The sequence below is a fragment of the Myotis daubentonii genome, chromosome 2, assembly GCF_963259705.1.
Source record: "Myotis daubentonii chromosome 2, mMyoDau2.1, whole genome shotgun sequence".
Taxonomy (NCBI): Eukaryota; Metazoa; Chordata; class Mammalia; order Chiroptera; family Vespertilionidae; genus Myotis; species Myotis daubentonii.
This window is the reverse complement of record NC_081841.1, coordinates 157646828-157665487: the sequence shown is the minus strand read 5'-3', so window position 1 is coordinate 157665487 and position 18660 is coordinate 157646828. Positions and strand designations below refer to the sequence as shown.

The 18660-nt window shown below is 36.4% G+C and overlaps 1 pseudogene; it reads left to right on the top strand.

Moving 5' to 3' along the window:
• The first annotated feature begins 201 nt into the window (after positions 1-201).
• On the top strand, positions 202-1287 carry LOC132228431 (large ribosomal subunit protein uL1m-like; annotated as a pseudogene).
• The last annotated feature ends 17373 nt before the right edge of the window (positions 1288-18660 follow it).

Here is an 18660-nt window from a genome sequence, read left to right as displayed (position 1 = left end):
GAGAAGTTAGAAAATCCTATAATAGACATAAGCAATACTTAAAAACAAAAGCCATTCCTCTTAGAAAATACTATACACTGGAGGAGTAAGTTAGAGGACCAGGGAGTAGAAGTTTGTGCTAATACAGACAGCCCACTTGTATCAATAAAACTCTGATACAGTATTTATTAAAATATTTAAATACATAAATAGACAACAATCCGGAATGGACAACATGGCAGCGGCCGTCAGGTGCCTCAGTAGAGTCTTGATACATCAAAGGCATAATCTTTCCAAGATGGCTTATCAGACACCTCTTTATCCTTGTTCTGCATGTAAAGAGGATACATGTGCCTAATAGACATTTTGCTGCTGCTGCTGCTGCTGCTAGGAGGCCTGAAAAAAAAAAAAAAAAAAAAAGGTACCAAAGAAAAAGCATCAAATGAAAAACAAGATGACATAGAAAAAATAAAGTCAATCCCCTTTATGGAAGATGAACCTGAGGATGATGTTTACTTAAAACGTTTATATCCAAGACAGATCTATGAGGTGGAGAAAGCTATTCATTTACTTAAGAAATTTCAAATTATGGACTTTACATATCCAAAGCAAGGTGTTTATCTTGATTTGACACTGGACGTGGCACTGGGGAAGAAGAAAAAAGTGGAGCCATTTGCCAGTGTTGTTAGTTTGCCATACCCATTCGTTTCAGAAATCAATAAAGTTGCTGTATTTACAGGGAATGCATCAGAGATTAAAATAGCAGAAGAACATGGAGCTGCGTTTGCAGGAGGAACTAATCTGATTCAGAAGATTTTGGATGATGAAATTGAGCCAGACTTTTATGTGGCTGTTCCAGAAATTATGCCCGAGCTTAATCCATTAAAGAAGAAACTGAAAAAAACAGATTTCCAAAGCTTAATCGAAATTCCATTGGCCGTGACATCCCCAAAATGCTTGAATTATTTAAAACTGGAATTGAAATTAAGGTAGATGAAGAAAGGGAGAACTTTTTCTCGACCAAAATAGCAACACTGGATATGTCAAGTGACCAGATAACTGCCAATCTGCAAGCTGTTATCAATGAAGTTTGTAGGCACAGACCGCTGAATTTGGGACCCTTTGTGGTACGAGCTTTCCTTCGTAGTTCGACAAGCGAAGGTTTGTTACTAAAGATGGAGCCATTGTTGCCTAAAGAAGTGGAAACCAAAGAAAGTAGCAAAGAAGCTGCCTGAAAGTGTTGTATTGTGAAATTATTCATAGTGGATGAAGAAGCAACAGAAAAATCATAAAACTATAATTTCTAAAAAAAAAATATTTAAATACATAAATAGATGGAAATTGCTTCAAAATGACAATTTTGATTTCCATAAAATATCTGTGAAATTGAATATTACCAAAATTTAAGCCAGAATTGAACCATGAAACTTAAAATATTAAAAATGGTATTGATCGTGATATTATCAGAAGCAAAATTATGGCCTAAATATATGCTCTAAAAGATATATATGTTTTAAATTTGTAGGACCATAGTTTGAAAAATTATGTTCAATATGAGGGTCCCAGGATTTATAAGATGCTTAAAATATATATATCAATATACTATACTTAGTTGAATAAAATTGCCCCAATACACTTTACAATGAATTTTAAATGAAAATTAAAGCATAAATGATGCTTGCATTAATTAGAAAATTTTGTGAATTAAAATATCTATTTTAGTGACAATCTGAGAAAAACTTTATTTTGTTGTAGGGTATTTATATTTCAGGAATTTTTTGTTCTAACATTTAAGATTCTTATTATTAATTAGGAAAACAGGATACCTAAGAGATGATTGGGATAATTAGTGAAATGTTGAGTTAGGAGATGATTAACCTATTTAAATAGACATCTACTCCCCTCCCACCCCCCAAGTTTTTGCAAGTGAATAGACTATCTTATATATTTTCAAGATAGTTCATGACCTAACAATTTTCAGACTGTGTGAGTTCTAATTTTGAACCTATCATTGATTTGATTTGTCACTGATCTTTAAAAGATAAATCATTAACTCCATTTAGTAAAACTGCAAATGCTCAGTCTTTCATATGCTGAGTGAAACCATTGCTTTGTTTTAAGGAGTTCCCTGGGTGATACCCTCTTCAGTTGCCTTTTTGCTCATCTATTCTTTGCCTGACTGTTTTCTCATAAAAAGGAACAGTTGGGACTTTATATAGGTTCTCCTTTTGTCTTCCAGCTTTCCTCTTAGAGCAAAAAGAGGACATTTTGGTTTTATACTATTTAATTGTTCTATAGAATTCAAACATCTCTCATCTAGATTATTTTTAAATTACAGACAAGCTGATAACCTCAGTAGGGATTAATAAAGTACATAAATATGCATTTGGCTTGTTTTTATTTATTTAGCAAATCTCTAATTAGGCTGGATTCATAACTTTTTTAAAAATATATTTTTATTGCTTGCTGAGAAAAAGAGAGGGAGAAAGACAGAACCATCAAATGATGAAAGCATCACTGATTGGCTGCCTCCTGCATGCCCCTTACTGGGGACTGAGCCCACAACCCAGGTATGTGCCCTTGATTGGAATCAATCCCGGGACCCTTTAGTCCACAGGTCAACGCTCTATTCACTGAGCCAACCCGGCTAGGGCCATACTTTTTAATTTATTTCAAAGATTTCCAATACAATCTAAGGGAAATCTTCCAGAAGATGAGGTGTTACAGAATGAATTATATACCTGAAACCCATATAATTTTATTAACCATTGTCACCCCAATAAATTAAATTAAAAAACTAAACTTAAAAAATTGAAATCTCCCAGAAGAAACCATTTTAGTAAAGTTCTCTCTGTCCCCAAACTATTTTTCTTTTTAAACTCAAGGCAGGATTAAGTTTGTTGATGCAAAATAATTTTTAAAAAATCAATCAATCGTTATTATTACTAGTTTGTTTTCTATAATTTGAGGAGATATATTTAATTTAGAAAACACTGAACACACACACACACACACACACACACACATATATATATATATATATATATATATATATATATATATATACATACATATATATATATATATTACAGTCACTTGCTAAAATGTAAAGCACACTATTAATATTGTAATGATTAAAATAATTTGCTTCTTTCTTTTTCTCTAACTCATTTGCAACAATATAGTGGTCTGGGATTCACAGGGTTAGATATGCTTGTGATAAAAAAGGTGCTGAAATTTTGACTTTGACCATGAAATTTGTTCCACTCTTCTAAAGAAACATCACTAACCTGTAAAGGGATTTTAACAACGTGTCTTTCAAAGTCAAACAATGCAATTGGTATATAGAGAAGGACACATTGACTGGTAATGAAGTGTGAGAAGTTTCAAATAGCTTGGTCTGAGACCAAGGTTAATATAATTATGGACCACAAACCTCAAGAAATCATTCACTCTCTTACATTTGAACTACCAGCCTGTAATAAAAGGTGGTCTTTCAGTCTCCAGTGCACTGATTTAAAATGATCTATTGATCTGGACCAAAGAAAGATGAATATACTGAAGAACTGAGGCTGCCTCCAAGTGATAATGAGCTGAAGGGAAGGAATGTGGTTGTGAGATAGGCAATCTGCTTTCTACAAAAGGCTATGACAAAAGCTGGGACTTTAAAGAACAACGATGAAAATTCGGAGAGGAATGTCATTCTCATGGTCCCCTAGAAAATGCATTCAAAGGATGTCAGGAACTACAGAGAAGAATCGTACAAGTGAAGAAAAGATGGGTTCTTTGCAGTTGTATACTGGCGAAGGAGCCAAAGAGAATCATACAATTTTGGGAACTGTGGAAGTTTTACTTGTCTCTCTAGATTTTTTTTTCCTCTAAACCCAGGGCAAATGAAAAATGTAGCAAGAAAAAAGCCCATCAAATCTTCCAATTATGGACATTTTTGTGTGTGTTCCGATCAAGAAGCAATAATATTAAGATATGTGTTCTGGGTCTACAAGTATCTTCTCAGTTTTGATTATTCATGGACACAGATACTAGTACATATGGTTTGTAGATACTTTCCCTTTAATACATATATATATACTGGAAAATGGTACTTATACATTTAGTATTTATAAACAATCTATCTTAAAAATATAGATGCCCACATTTCAGAAACCCTTTGTGTTTCAGGCAGGAAACACATTTGTTAGCACTATGCTCATATTTTTGGATTCTTTTTGTCTTTTTGCTTTTCCAGTTGGGTGTTTTTTGCTTCTTTGTATTTCAAATCTTTGACTTGATTCTTGGGATCCTCTAGTCTGCTGTTGGATCTTTGTATAGTATTCTTTATTTCAGTCAGTGTATCCTTAATTTCTAATTGGTCCTTTTTCATATCCTTGAGGGTCTTACTAAATTTCTCAAAGGTTTCTAGAAGATTCTTGAGTAACCTTATAACCGTGGTTTTGAACTCTATATCCAGTAGTTTGCTTTCCTCCATTTCTTTCATTTGTGACATGTTTTTTTTTTTTTTGTCTCCACATTTTGGCTGCTTCTTTGTGTTCATAGAGTGGCTTTGTGTGCTAGGTGTCTTATAGGGCCCAGTGGCTCAGCCTCCCCAATTACCTGAGGTGGACACTCTTGGTGCACCCCTTTGTGGGCTGTGTGCACAGCCTTGTTGTAGTTAAGCCTTGATTGCTGTTGGTATCACTGGGAGGAATTGACCACCAGATCATTTGGCTGTGAGGACCAGCTATGTCTACAATGGGATAACTTCTGTGCTGGAGACACCCTTATGGGGCAGGACTTGCTTCAGTGGGGCACTGGTGCTAACTGAGTCTTCCCCCTGAGTGTGTCTCTTATGCATGTGAAGAATTTTAATTTTATATGGTCTCACTCTGGCCCCTGGGTACACTGGCTCTTGGATCTCCAAGGAGGTGCAAAGTCAGCCACTGCCTGAGGCCCCCCAGCAGGAGCTACAGGGATATCTGCAGATTCCTCCTCTTTGTTTGGGGTTTGGAGGTGCCCAGATGAGGTGCAGCTGTGTAGCAATGCAGGCTGCTGTCAAGCCTTAGGCCTTTTTTTGGAAGCTCTGGGGTTCTCTGACCCAGCTGCAGTTTGTTAGGTTTTAGGTGGTGGGAGCACAGGCCATTCATATACAAAAGCCTCTGTGCACAGCTTGGGTGGGTTGTAAATTTGGTGGGGCGGGGTCTAAGGGAATCACTAGGACAGGGCAAACAGCAGTGGCTGCCAGTCAGCCCTGCATTGGAGAGGTCCCCGAGGTTCCCAAGTCTCCACGTTCCTTGCCCCGTGCAGGAGAGAAAGCACCTCTGAGTGAAAGCCGCCCTTGTGTTCCTGCCTGATGCCAAACAGTCCAGTTTCTCCCCGTATGAGCCTGGGTCCCCAGAGTCTCACCCAGAACTGTAATTCAGAGCAATCGGGAGCTTGTATCTCCCTCTAGATTGAAAAAGAGAACAGCGCACCAGTTGTCAGCCTGTTTCGTGCTCACCTCTGTACCTCTGCACTTCTGCACCTCCTACCAGTCTCAAATGTGCTTTTCTCTTTCCTTCTTGTTGTAAAACTTCCACTCAGCCAGCCTTCCCGTGGTTCTGGATGATATCCCTTTTGTCTTTTAGTTGTAGTTTTGATGTGATTGTGCAAGGCAGCAAGTGCAGGTGTGTACCTATGCCGCCATTTTCTAAAATGTTGAAGTTTCTAAACTATGTGTCTCTCTACCTGATTTATTTTCTGGGTTTGTACATTTATACTTTGTTAATAATTAGTTTACTGGGAATATATATCAGAATTAATGTAATTATTTTTTCAATCTTCAATAATTTACCACAATAATGCCAGTAATTTTACACATTACTTATTGCATTTAAAAGAAGATACATTTATTTTAACAGTCATCTAATATGGGTTGTTAACATAAATAAAAAAAGAGTAGGACTTCTCCAGTTGCAATGGAAGCAAGGAAGATAAAACCTTACCAATTAGATTTTACCAAGTATATTTTTCACCAATTGTAAAGAAAGTGCCAGTAAATATTGAAGATTTCAGAATTCTCTTCAGGCGCCATACAATTATGACCATATAATATTGGTTAGGGATTAATTCCAGGAAACAAAGACCACTCCCCCTACTTTAAGCATAAATGCTTTATTGCCAGAAATTTTTTTGACAGGCTAGAACAGTGGTTCTCAACCTTCCTAATGCTGTGACCCTTTAATATAGTTCCTCATGTTGTGGTGACCCCCAACCATAAAATTATTTTCGTTGCTACTTCATAACTGTAATTTTGCTACTGTTATAAATCGTAATGTAAATATCTGATATGCAGGATGTGTTTTCATTGTTACAAATTGAACATAATTAAAGCAGAGTGATTAATCACAAAAACAATACGTAATTATATACGTGTTTTCTGATGGTCTTAGGCGACCCCTGTGAAAGGGTCGTTCGACCCCCAAAGGGGTCGCGACCCACAGGTTGAGAACCACTGGGCTAGAAGAATGGGCTCCACATATAGCTCCAATTTCTTACTATCTTACTTCTGCTAGAGTTGGTCACAGATCTTGCTGATACTGGGCGTTGGACACTACTCATTAAGATTCTGTCATTTTTCTGTAACCTTTAGTTGGAATACACACATACATACCCACATATATGTAACTAGAGGCCCAATGCATAAAATTCATGCAAGAGTAGGCCTTCCTTCCCTTGGCTGCTGGCACCGGCTTCCCTCTGGCCCCAGGACCCTGGTCCCTTGCAGCCCCGGCTTCGTCTGGAAGGTTGTCCAGTCTAATTAGCATATTACACTTTTATTATTATAGATATGTAAAATATATACAAATACAGGCTGTCTCAAAAAGTGTATATATACTTTAACAGCTGATAGTTCAATTTTGAAAATGAAATGTATTTTAATAAGCACTACTTTTATAGTTCAAAAATAATAAAAATAAAATAAACATGCTGCTTTCTCATGAAAACAAAAAAAGATTTTGTCATTTTTCTATGAAAGGTTGGTTCCTCTGCCAACATACTCAATAGAAAGGATTTTAGGCAGCACCTCTTCATGTTGCTTCTGAATTAACAAAGTTTAGGCATCATGCTTATATCTTTTTTTTTTCTTTATTGATTAAGGTATTACATATGTGTCCTTATCTCCCATTGCCTCCATTCCCCCACTCAGAGGGTATTTGCTTTTTGAATTTGAAAGTGCATGTAAATCCAAATACCCTCTATGAAAGGATTGAATGGGGTTATAAGAAATCAAAAAAGTTTGTGAAATAGGATGTCCACATCAATGGTTGTTATTAGAATTTAATATTTAATTCATGTACTCATTATAAGAAAGGGCAAGTATTTAGAATATAGTAGGCACTAAATAAATTATTATAGAATAAAGAATTGTAATGCCTATTAAATACAGTAGATATGTATAATAAAAATATAACCTAAAAGTATGGATGAATAAAAAGCAGTCATTCCCACATTTAATCTAAGATTTAGAAGAGTTTTGTAGCAACACTTATTATAGCAATTATACTAGCAATGGAAGTACCATTGACAAAATTAACTTAGTAATAGCTTGTTACCAGAACTTTAATAACTCCAGGAAAATGGTAAAGTATTTTAATTGTTTTAATTCAGCCTAAGTTATTTCTTATATTTGATTTGCTTTGCATACAATAATATTTTAAGATATATCACACATATATGTGATACAAAGTAATATGGGTAAAATAGGCCTTTGAGAGCAATTTCTAAAAATTAATATATCAGAAATTAGTATACCTTTTGTTTTTAAAAATATAATATATATCTGTAGTATAACATGCAGTTTGAATTACTAATGTATTTTGACATCAAAATATTGCGTCCTAAGAGCGGCAATTTTCATGCAAAACTGGTGTCTCCTACTGATTTACTTATTTTGATAGCAGAGACACTATTAGATAAGTTTAATCATGAAAATATCTCATTCTAAATAAAGAGAACCAACATTTTCTACAAGAATTCACTTAATATAACTATCACTTTAGCTCTACTGTTTTTTTATAGCATTTTTTTGTTGTTATCACAATGGAAATTGCTCATATTTATGGAGGATTGGCATATGTACTTGCCATTGTTTTCATGTATTTATTTTATTATTATATTTACAAATTTTCTAATGTTATTTTTATTAACTTTGACATTTGACTGGATCATGTTCTTATTTCATAATAATAAAGGGTGATAGTTATTATAAAACAAAATATTGACATTTATTTTCTGTGTCAAAGTTTAAAGAGAGAGTTGCAGGTAAATAGTTAGAAAGAAATGAAAGGAGTTTGGAAAATTAGAATAATCAAAATGAAAGCCAGATAAAGGAAAAATTCTAAGATGGCTGAACTAGAAAAGATATGAAAAAAATTGATATGAAAAAATGGGATAATGGAAAGACGTTAGAAAACATAAGAGAAAATACGTTTACATGGTATATAATCTATGAGAGAAATTACACTGTTTGTTGATGGAGGATACTGGAATTACATGGATTGAGGATCTTATAGAAAGAATATGAGAATGTAGCTGTCATACTGAGTCAGATCAGTGCTAGAGATCCAGTGTAGTTTCTTTGATGTTTTTCAGGAAAATATGCCAGTTGCCCTCAACACCTGAACCATGAGACATCTGTGATCCTTAAGTTCCTTTTGGTAACCCATTATAAACTTCATCATGAATTTGTCTAAGTCCTTCCTGAACACATTTATATTTTCAGACTCTATAACCTCCTGGGGTAATGACTTGCATATGTTTACTACCAACTACGTAAAGTACAAAGCATAACTTCTTTTTTATCTTTTACACTACACCGGGCATCCTCCGGTCCCAGTGCTCTTTAATTTGGTAAAACGAATTCATATTTACCTTTCATGATTTGGCAGTTTGAACCTATGTAGTCTCATTAGTAGTTTTTTTTTTTTTTTAAATTCAATGTTCCTAACCTTTCACAACATTCTGACAGAGAAGCAAAGGTTGTAACACATAATGTAAAGAGCTTTACTTTTAATTAATAACATGCTTTGAGGGAAATTATCTCATATTTGTAGATCTCAAATTTTCTGTAAATCAAAGTGCTTGATAATCTCTAAAATCCCTCCCATATTCCTTATTTGTCTTCCCGCCACCCATTCTACCCCATCTGCAGGGCAGTAAATGATGTGGAAGAGAGGGGGAATCTGCAGTGTAGACAGTACATGATCTTCAGAATTAAGCCACCAGGATTAAAACTCTGTTTTCGCCACTTTTTAGCTCTATGCCCTCATCAAGGTACTTACTTCTGTACAGTTACTATGCTGTACATTACATCACCAGGATTTATCATAATTATTTTCATAATAAAATATGGGTTTTATTAGTCAACTACAATCATAATGTAATCATTATATATTTCCCATTTTTGTTCATTCCACCAAACACAGAGCAGAGCTGTGTGACAGTTTATGCTCTCCAATCTCAAGTTCCTGCACTTTCAGATGCCACCCACACTTACACTGACACACACTCTCCCTTGCACACATTCACCCACACAAACTCTCACCTTCACTCCCATCTTGCCCGTTGCCATATTGGTCCTTGAGAGCCAAAATTTTTATAAGCACTCAATTCTTTTATTTGCAGCTTATGTCTGGAGCTTAGTCACATGACCACAGCTAGCTAGTGCAATGTGCAGGGTCTCTGGATGATTGCTGGTTATCAGCTCCAGTAACTCTTTATTGTTTGGTGACTTACTAAATTAAAAGACAATTAATCAGACAATCTGTCTGATACACCTCCAGGGGGGAAGAACAGGGAGAATGGCATAAAAATTCCATTTAGAACAACTATAAAGTGGAAAACACTGAAATCATTAGCCCACAAAATGATGAAATCCTGCTAAGCAGGAATAGTGAGGCCCCTTAACCTGGAAGCAGACTAGATTCCTTGATTAAATTGTATGTCTATTTTACTTCTACTTTTTGGAATTGTCCTCTCTCGTCTCTTGTTTCAGAACCCCACTTTCTGAGGGAGTTCTTTCTTCACTATGACCTTCCTTGGCCATTTCTCTTGGTGGCAACAAAGGGAGTCTCTTCATGAATGCTGCAAAGGTTCAAAAGTCCGTTTCTTTCTAGTGTAGGTTCAGGTATTATTAAAGTTTTAAGAGTAACAACAGACAGTTGAAGTCCATTTTTGTGGTTTCTTTTGGCTTCTGGATCTGGTGGTTTTAAAGCCTAATTCTACTTGAGACCACTTAAAATAATAGGCTTGGGTGGCAACACAATATACTTAATTTGATTTTGCTGCTAGCCTGCCCCTCATTATCTGACAAAGAACTATTAATGGGAGTCCTTTTATAAAAGCTTTGGAACCCATGATTTATCTCCTGCGATGGTGCCGCCTTCAGAGTATTGTATAAGTGCTTCAGTTTGGAACACAGGGCAGTTGTCTTTTTTTAATCCTGAAAGGCTTCAAATTGAATGCATTTAGATTTCAGGCCTCAGAGAGAGACTACCTCCTTGGCATCTCTGCCTAGAGCTACACAGGACTGAGTCTGAATTTATCAATCCCAGAACTTTGTTGAAATCAGCAAGAAGCAGCCAGCTCAGACAATATTCTAATTTGTCCACACTTTCCCTTAGGCCATTTAGTTTGCTTTCCAAGGAAATGCAGGAAATTTGACCAAATATTTTAGCCAACAATATTAGGGGGTTAAAGTAACTAGATTAGTCCCCAAATGGGGCTGCTAGTGCTAAGTCTCACGTCAGCACACCAAAACTTTTAACTAAGTTTTTATACTCAGCTCACCAAGAAAAGAAAGGCTAAGTTCAACCAATCAGTGCTTTCCTGCTCAGCTTAATTTGCCTGACCTTGCTCCAAGACTTCCCTTGGTCCATGTAAGGAAGTAACCCCGCTTTAACCAATCAGCAAATGCCCAGTATAACTTCCTTGCTTCTGCTCCCTTCTGCTTATAAAATCTCTTTCCTTGTACAGCTCTGCAGAAATCCTTTCTATCTGATAGATTGGATGCTATTCAATTCACAAATCACTGAATAAAGGCAATACGATTTTGACAATTTACTCAGTTTGATTTTAATCTTTAATGAAGCACATTTCAGGTTTTGATATTTCAATATTTCATGTGCATGTACCATATTAGAATTGAGATGGGCTGAGGGTAATAGAGACCCAGAACATAGTTGCTTAAACACACACACATATTTATTTCTCTCTTTGATATTCCTAGTAGTCTAGGGCTGGCGAGTAAGACCCCAGGGCCATCAGGAGTTCTGGGCTCGATCTTTAATATGCACCATTCCAGTGAATGGCGCTTATGCTGAAGTTCATTTGAAGACACAAAGAGATTGCTGCAGTTTTTAGCATTACATCTATGTGACAAAGCACAAGAGGGGAATTATTAAATGGAGCTGACAAATTGGGAGAGGCCCTCCTATTTTGTTCTCTGACTTCAGTCATCTTGCTTAATAAATGTCCTAGTAGTTACACCCAACAATTACATACCATTGTTCAAACATAGTCATCTGGTTGGTAAAGCTCTGACAGAAGCTAGGAACTGTTGTTGTTTTTTTAATTGTAGGTGGCAATGTGCCCATCTGAAAATTGGGTTTTGTAACTACTAGGGAGAAGAAGAAAATTGGTGGTTGAGATCGGTAGCTCATACCGGAAAATGAGAGAGGAAAAGAGATATGAGGGAATAGTTAAACCAGTAGTCTAAAGATATTGTTCTTTTGTTCTCTGGCTAAACAACTAAGAAATTGCTATTGATATTCTTTCAAGGAGATTAGTAAACTATAGTGTAATGTGCATACCATCACACCCAGGTCAGTGTTCTAATTTGTCCAAGTCAGTATACTTCTGAATTTAAAAAAGACACTATTTATATGTCTGAATAATAGATATAAACTGGAATCCTCTTGGGGAAATCAAAATATATGAACAGTGTTACATTAGTAATGAGAAACCTCACTTCCCCCTGTTATTTATCTTCTTAGTTGCCCAAGTCTATGGCTAGTATTACTCTAGCATAATGATAGTAATGAGCAACATTAGATCAATGCATATTCACAGGTATTGTGCTTGCTGTTTTCAACAAACTTGAAAATTTTAAAAACAAATTCTATTAAACATTTTAGATATAAGCTTATTCAAGATAACAGTTACAATAATTGCTCAAATCCACACTAGTGAAGGGTAACCTCAGGATTTTAACCTAGGTTTTCCTGATGTCAAGTTCTTTTTTTGAATCACCATACCATATTTATCGTGAAGAGCATTCTCTCTTTGAAGACAGGGGTGTCTTTGTGAATCAGCAGTATGCTCTTTCATCAGAATACACATGTGCAGGTATAGTGTAAACACTTTTCGTCAGTACTAGAGTAGTATTTCAGAAATCATGGCCCTTTCCTGGACTGTAGTTTACCAAGTTATGTATTCACTGGGCTTGTCCAGAGTTGGGAACTTTGTGGACCCTCTGCTGCTACACTTTTCTTCCATAACCATAAGAGATGTAACTAATCATTATTGACATTTTCTCCCACATGATTTGACTTAGCCTCACAATCCATCTAAACACAACATTTCATACAGTCTTTTCAATAATTTGCATAAAGGAAGTGATAGCAAAATGGTGAAGGCAGCTAGTAGCTCTTATCTTCCCACAGAAACATTGAGAAACAAACAAAAACTGTCTGAACCAAATTTGTTAGAACTCTGGAAAACAGTCAAAAGTTTACAGCAGCCAAACAAATGATGAATCAAGGAAAAGGTAAATTTAAAATAACAGGAATATTTTGTGTTGTTTTTACCAGCCCTTGCCTCACCCCTCACCATGGCAGTGGATGTCTTGGTTTTACAGTGGCAGCAGCCTGCATTTCCAGGAAAAACCCACTGATTCTAGGGGAAACAAAGCAGATTTATTTGCAAATTATTGTGTACATCTGTTCTAACCTGTCTGGGGGCTACTTAGGACTAATGCAAGGTGCTTATCTTCCTTTTGCCTACTGGGAGCTCAAGTGGTAGGCATTGCTCAAAAACACTGCAATCTGAACTAACAATCCTCTGCCAGGGGCAAAAGATTATAGTTAAAACAAGCAATTGATCACTGAAGACCCAGGAGCAAAAGCTAGGGAGAACTTCTTTGGGAAATTAGAGCACTCAAAAATAGCAACTACATGACGAACTTAGGAACTTAGAAATCTGTGCACATGCCCAGGCTAAGACACATCCTCAGAGAATACCTAAGAAGACCCTACGCTATCATGTTGGGCTGATCCATAGACTCAGGACAGACCTGGCTAAGTGTGGAGAGAGTATCTTGAGACAGAACTAATATGCAAACATTGGCTCCTTTAAAAAATTTTGGCTCCAAACTTTCAAGGATATCTTTGTCAAACCATTAGCTGAACACAAGATGGGAAGCAGAGATGTTGTTGGCTGTACATGATAAAGAATGCAGTCTCTGCAGGAATAGTGTGGGGTCACTGAACAGGTAGACTACTGTAGCCTTCAACAATCAAAAAGGCAGCAGACCCTGGTGCAAGGGGAGAATTTGATTTCCAGAGTTACCATATTATACTATTTAAATGCCCAGTTTTCAACAAAAATAATTTTCAACAAAAATAAATCACCAGGCATACAAAAGAACAGGGAAGTATGACCCATTCTAAGAAATAAGAAAAATGACAGAAACCATCCCTACAGAATGTCAAACTTCTTACGCAAAAATCTTGAAAACAATTGTCTCAAGTATGCTCAAGGGTCAGGAAACATGGATAAAAACAAAAATAAATAAGAAAAAATGAAGTCTGAAAAATTAGAATATCAATCAGATATAAATTATGAAAACAAACATAATTCTGGCGCTGAGAAGAACAATAATTAAAATAAAAAATTCTCTAGAGGGATTCAATAGCAGACTTAAGTAGAGTCAGTGAACTTTTAAATAGTACAATTGTAATGATTAAGTCAGGTGCAGAAAAACAAAAGTGTTGAAAAAAGAGAACAGAGCTTGATAGTTATGTTGGAGGTGATCAGTTAGACCAGCATACACATTACAGATTACTAGAAGATTGAGAACAAAAAAGTGGCAGAATGTATATTTGAAAAAATAATGGCCAAGCAGTGCCCCAAACTGACAAATCATGAATGTATACATTCAGGAAGCTATGAACTCTAAGCAGGATAAGCTCAGAGCTCTAACTCAGAGATCCACTTGGAAATACATTATGATCAAACTGTTAAAAACAAAAGACAAAGAGAGAATCTTAAAAGCAGCAAGAAAGGAGTAACTGGTCAGATACAAGGACTTCTCAAGAACCTTTCACAGTGGATTGAAGGTCAAAATCATAATGGAATGACGGTTGAAATTTATAACAAAAGTAACCATGGAAAATTCACAAATGTGTAGAAATTAACATAATAAAAGGGTAATATGCAAACTGACCCTAACAGCAGAAAGACTAGGAATGACTGGTCACTATGACACACACTGACCACCAGGGAGCAGACGCACAATGCAGGAGCTGCCCCCTGGTCGTCAGTGAGCTCCCACAGGGGGAGCTCTGCTCAGCCACAAGCCAGGCTGATGGCTGCCAGTACAGTGGTGGTGGTGGGAGCCTCTCCCACCTCCTCAGCAGTGGTAAGGATGTCCGACTGCAGCTTAGGCCTGCTCCTGCTGGCAAGTGGACATCCCCCAAGGGCTCCTGGGCTGCCAGAGTGATGTCTGACTGCCAGCTTAGGGCCAATTCCCCAGGGAGCGGGCCTAAACCAGCAGGTGGTCATCCCCCAAGGGGTCCCAGACTGTGAGAGGGCACAGGCCAGGCTGAGGGACCCCCCTGAGTGCACAAATTTTTGTGCACCAGGCCTCTAGTAACATAATAAATACCTTGGTATACATGTGGCTAAGTTTTTTGGAACATAATATTTATTGCCTATTAATATTAACAAAGTATCAACTTGTCAATACAGATTAGGGGATATAATTTGAAAAATAGAGGAGATACAAGTCAGAATAATATTTATATAATAATATGCTCCAAAACAAGAAGAAAATAGAGGGTTAGAGGTGGAGAAAATGAAAATATTGGAATAAAAATATATGAGTCAATAATTTAAGAATGTGATATATATAAAGGTATAGCTGAGGTAAATATAATGTGAAATATATCTAAGTTGAATATTCATCCAAATATAAGATATATTTGGAATTGGCAGAGCATAAAATATTTATTATGAATTTTTATAAACAACAAAAGAATGCTTGCTAAAACTCAAGATTTAATTTCTCGCAAACTTCCTGATAAAAAAAAATCAACAAAATGAAACTTTCTAAAAAATAAGGAGAGGCAGATTTGGCATGAAGGTCTCTCCCTGGCAATGACACTTAGCAAGGTTTGCGGAAGTGTCATAGCCATGTTTTAGGTGGCTACAAGATTAATAAGGAAATCCCAATATTATTTAAGATGTAGGCCCAAAATTTATTCTTGGAAATAGGTATAGTGAGCATTAGAAAACAAATGTGTACATAAAGGATTTGCAAATACTTTAGGGTTCTTTTGCTTTCTAAAATCATTCCACAATGTCCCTCTGCAATCTCAACAAAAAGTTTGTAAATTGGTTTTGCTTTGTTGCAGAGAGTGTGCATTTTAAAGGCATCCTTTTAATTTTCCCCGTGTCTAGTCCTGAATCCAAACATTCAATGCCTTCCTGATTTTATGGCCTTGTTTTGTTGACTCTTTTCTCTGGGGTCCCACTGTGATCCTGAAAATGCCAAGTAACTTGGATGCTCGAGATGGAAAAAAGCTTTGTGTAAGCTTTATTTAACCTACTCAGCTCACCAGAGTTGGGTAGGCATTTCTCAAAAACTCTTTTCAATGAACTCAATAAGAAGGATTAGATAGCCCTCGAGCAATTAATGGTAACTTTTTGCCAGCCTGCATCAGAATCCAATAAAGAACTGTAGTATGGCTCTGTCAGGACTTTTACATACACCTGGCCCTCTGGAATTTAACAAATACAGAACAGCTAGTTCTAAGGCTTGGTATAACTTGGATACAGCTTTCTTTTTGTTTTGTGTGTTATAGCTGCAAAAAGTCCATCCAAATGAATTCTGTTGCCTTTTCTTTAACTTTTTATCTTGTTGTTTCTAAAAGATATACACAATTTCTGTGCAATGCAGACATAATCTGAGGTGTTCTCTACCCTTGATCACTTAGCCATTCAGGGATCTGAATGCAACCACTCTTGTGGGTGGAAATCATGTTCTCTTACAGAGCAGCAAGCCCAATATTAGATTCAGCTTCCCAGTTTATTAGGCTTCTTAATGTCTGATCCCCTTTGCTCCTTTCCTTTATTAATATTATCTACCTATGATAACACCACTACATAAGAAATTTAATGGCAGGGTTTGATTTTAATAAGCATAGATTTAAGAATTGTGTGGTGTTAAAATGCAAGTGGAATATATGAGGTGTGCTGGAAAGAAAGGCAACATGATATTTCCTGTATGAGTGCTCAATGAAGGGTCACAAAATAACCAGAGATTCCAAGACCTGGATCCCTCATGTGGGGTAGGTTTTACATATCTTACTATGCCAGAAAATCCTGTGAGACTCTCTACAGATCATGGAAGTTAGGGGTGGGGTTGGCATGGGGCTTTGAAGATGAAAGATTTCATCTAGAGAAGAAAAAAATGTTATTTTAAGTGGCATTCACTGATTTTTGCCAATTGGATAACTCTATGAATACATCCTAATCGCCATGTTTGATTATGGATATGATCTTGAATGAAATTAATTATAAGCAAAGAGAATACTTCTGCAGAAAAAGTTCAAAGAAGTTTCTTTTCTTGAGAAGAGCAGAGAATAAAAGAGAAAGAAGGATAAATAAGGGAACAGGTAGGAACAAGCTGGGGATATGTTGGTCAGTGAGAAATTCTTAGAAGTGGAAGAAATTAAATGACTTTTCAGAAGTTTACCAAATGCTGCTCATAATTTATGTGTTCACATAGTTTATTTCTCACTTTCAGTAGAGATTGTGTGAGAGATGTTCTCAAATAAGGAAAACAGGCTGTTTTTATAACTGAGTCAACACGGTAGAGGATAAGAGAATACAGGCAAAACGGAAATCAGATCAATTTTAGCAAAACTAGGAAATAGAGCAAGACATGGCAATAAGATTGCATGAGTTCAGACATTCACAAATACCTTGGAAGTGAAGTGGTACCAGAAAATGGGACATATAATAATACAGTTTATTTAAATATTAAAAAAACCTATATAATTAGAACTATAGAATTAGAACTATAGAATTAGTCAAAACTTTTGTATAGTATAGTAGAAAAGACAATGTATGCTAGCTATTTTAACAAATAGTTCCGCATTTCAGTTGCTCAATACAATAAAGCCTGGTGTTTGCTTCACCACAGTCTAATGTGGGTTGGGAAGCACTTTTGGGAATCTGTCCTCCTGTCAGTGACTCAAGGGCCATCCCATTAGGTGTCTCTTCCAGAATAGGTCTGGAAAGGCATACATCACTACTGCTCCCATTCCACTAGCCAACATCCAATCCTATGAACTTAAACTAACTAAAGTGAGACTGGGAAATCTTCTCTCTTGCCAGGTGGCCTTGTTATACCTCTGGCCTGTTTCGGTCACAGATATGACTACATCTATTGCTATACTCATTGGAGGGAGAAAAGGATGGAGTGGAGTTTGGGAACAGAAGAAGTTGAAAGCTTCCACTTGTTATAATTTCTTTAAAATTATATTTTAAAGTTTATGTTTCTAATCTCTAGATCTGGATCAACAGAGCTTAAGGTCCAAGTTTTAGTTCATCCCTAAAGAAACTCATCTTGACACCTAAGTCCAGGTATCAAGTCACCTTTTAAAATATATAGAGCATCCCAGCAAGCATGGCTCAGTGGTTGATCACTGACCTATGAACCAAGAGATCCCGGTTCGACTCCCGGTTGAGGTACATGCCAGGGTTGTGGGCTCAATTCTTTCTGGGGGTGTGCAGGAGGCAGCTGATCAATTATTCTCATCGTTGAAGTTTCTATCTCCCTCTCCCTTCCTCTCTGAAATAAATAAAATATATTTTTAAAAAGAGAAAAATAAATAAAATATATAGAGCAGGGTTTGACATTTTGGCATACTTTTACTTAGGGAGTTAGCTTCTCTAAAATTAACTTCTCAATCTTCTTAAAGGTATCTGAATGTCCACAGCAAATCTACACCACACAGCCTCAAATTACAATATCGAAACAGAATTAGAGGGAAGATCATTTTTACCTTTGACGCCACTTTTTTTAATTAGGTAAAAAATCTTCTCAAGAAGCCACTCGGGTCACTATTTAGTCATTTGTCCATCCCCTATATGATATACAAGGGCCAGAGAAAATGTGAATTTGGCACTTTGTGTTTCTAAATGAAAAGTAAGATCTAGCAAAGAAGGGGGGTGGGGCTTTAATTACTTTTAATTAAATAGATAACAGTGTCTGTCACAGCTGCTAAGTGAGTAACAGTCAGGTGGTATTTTATTTTCTGGTAGAAACCTATCAACAGACACATTTCACTCAAATAGCTGACTCAAATCTGTTACTTATGCTGCCTGCAGCTGAGTGCGGTAAGAATGCCCATCACATGC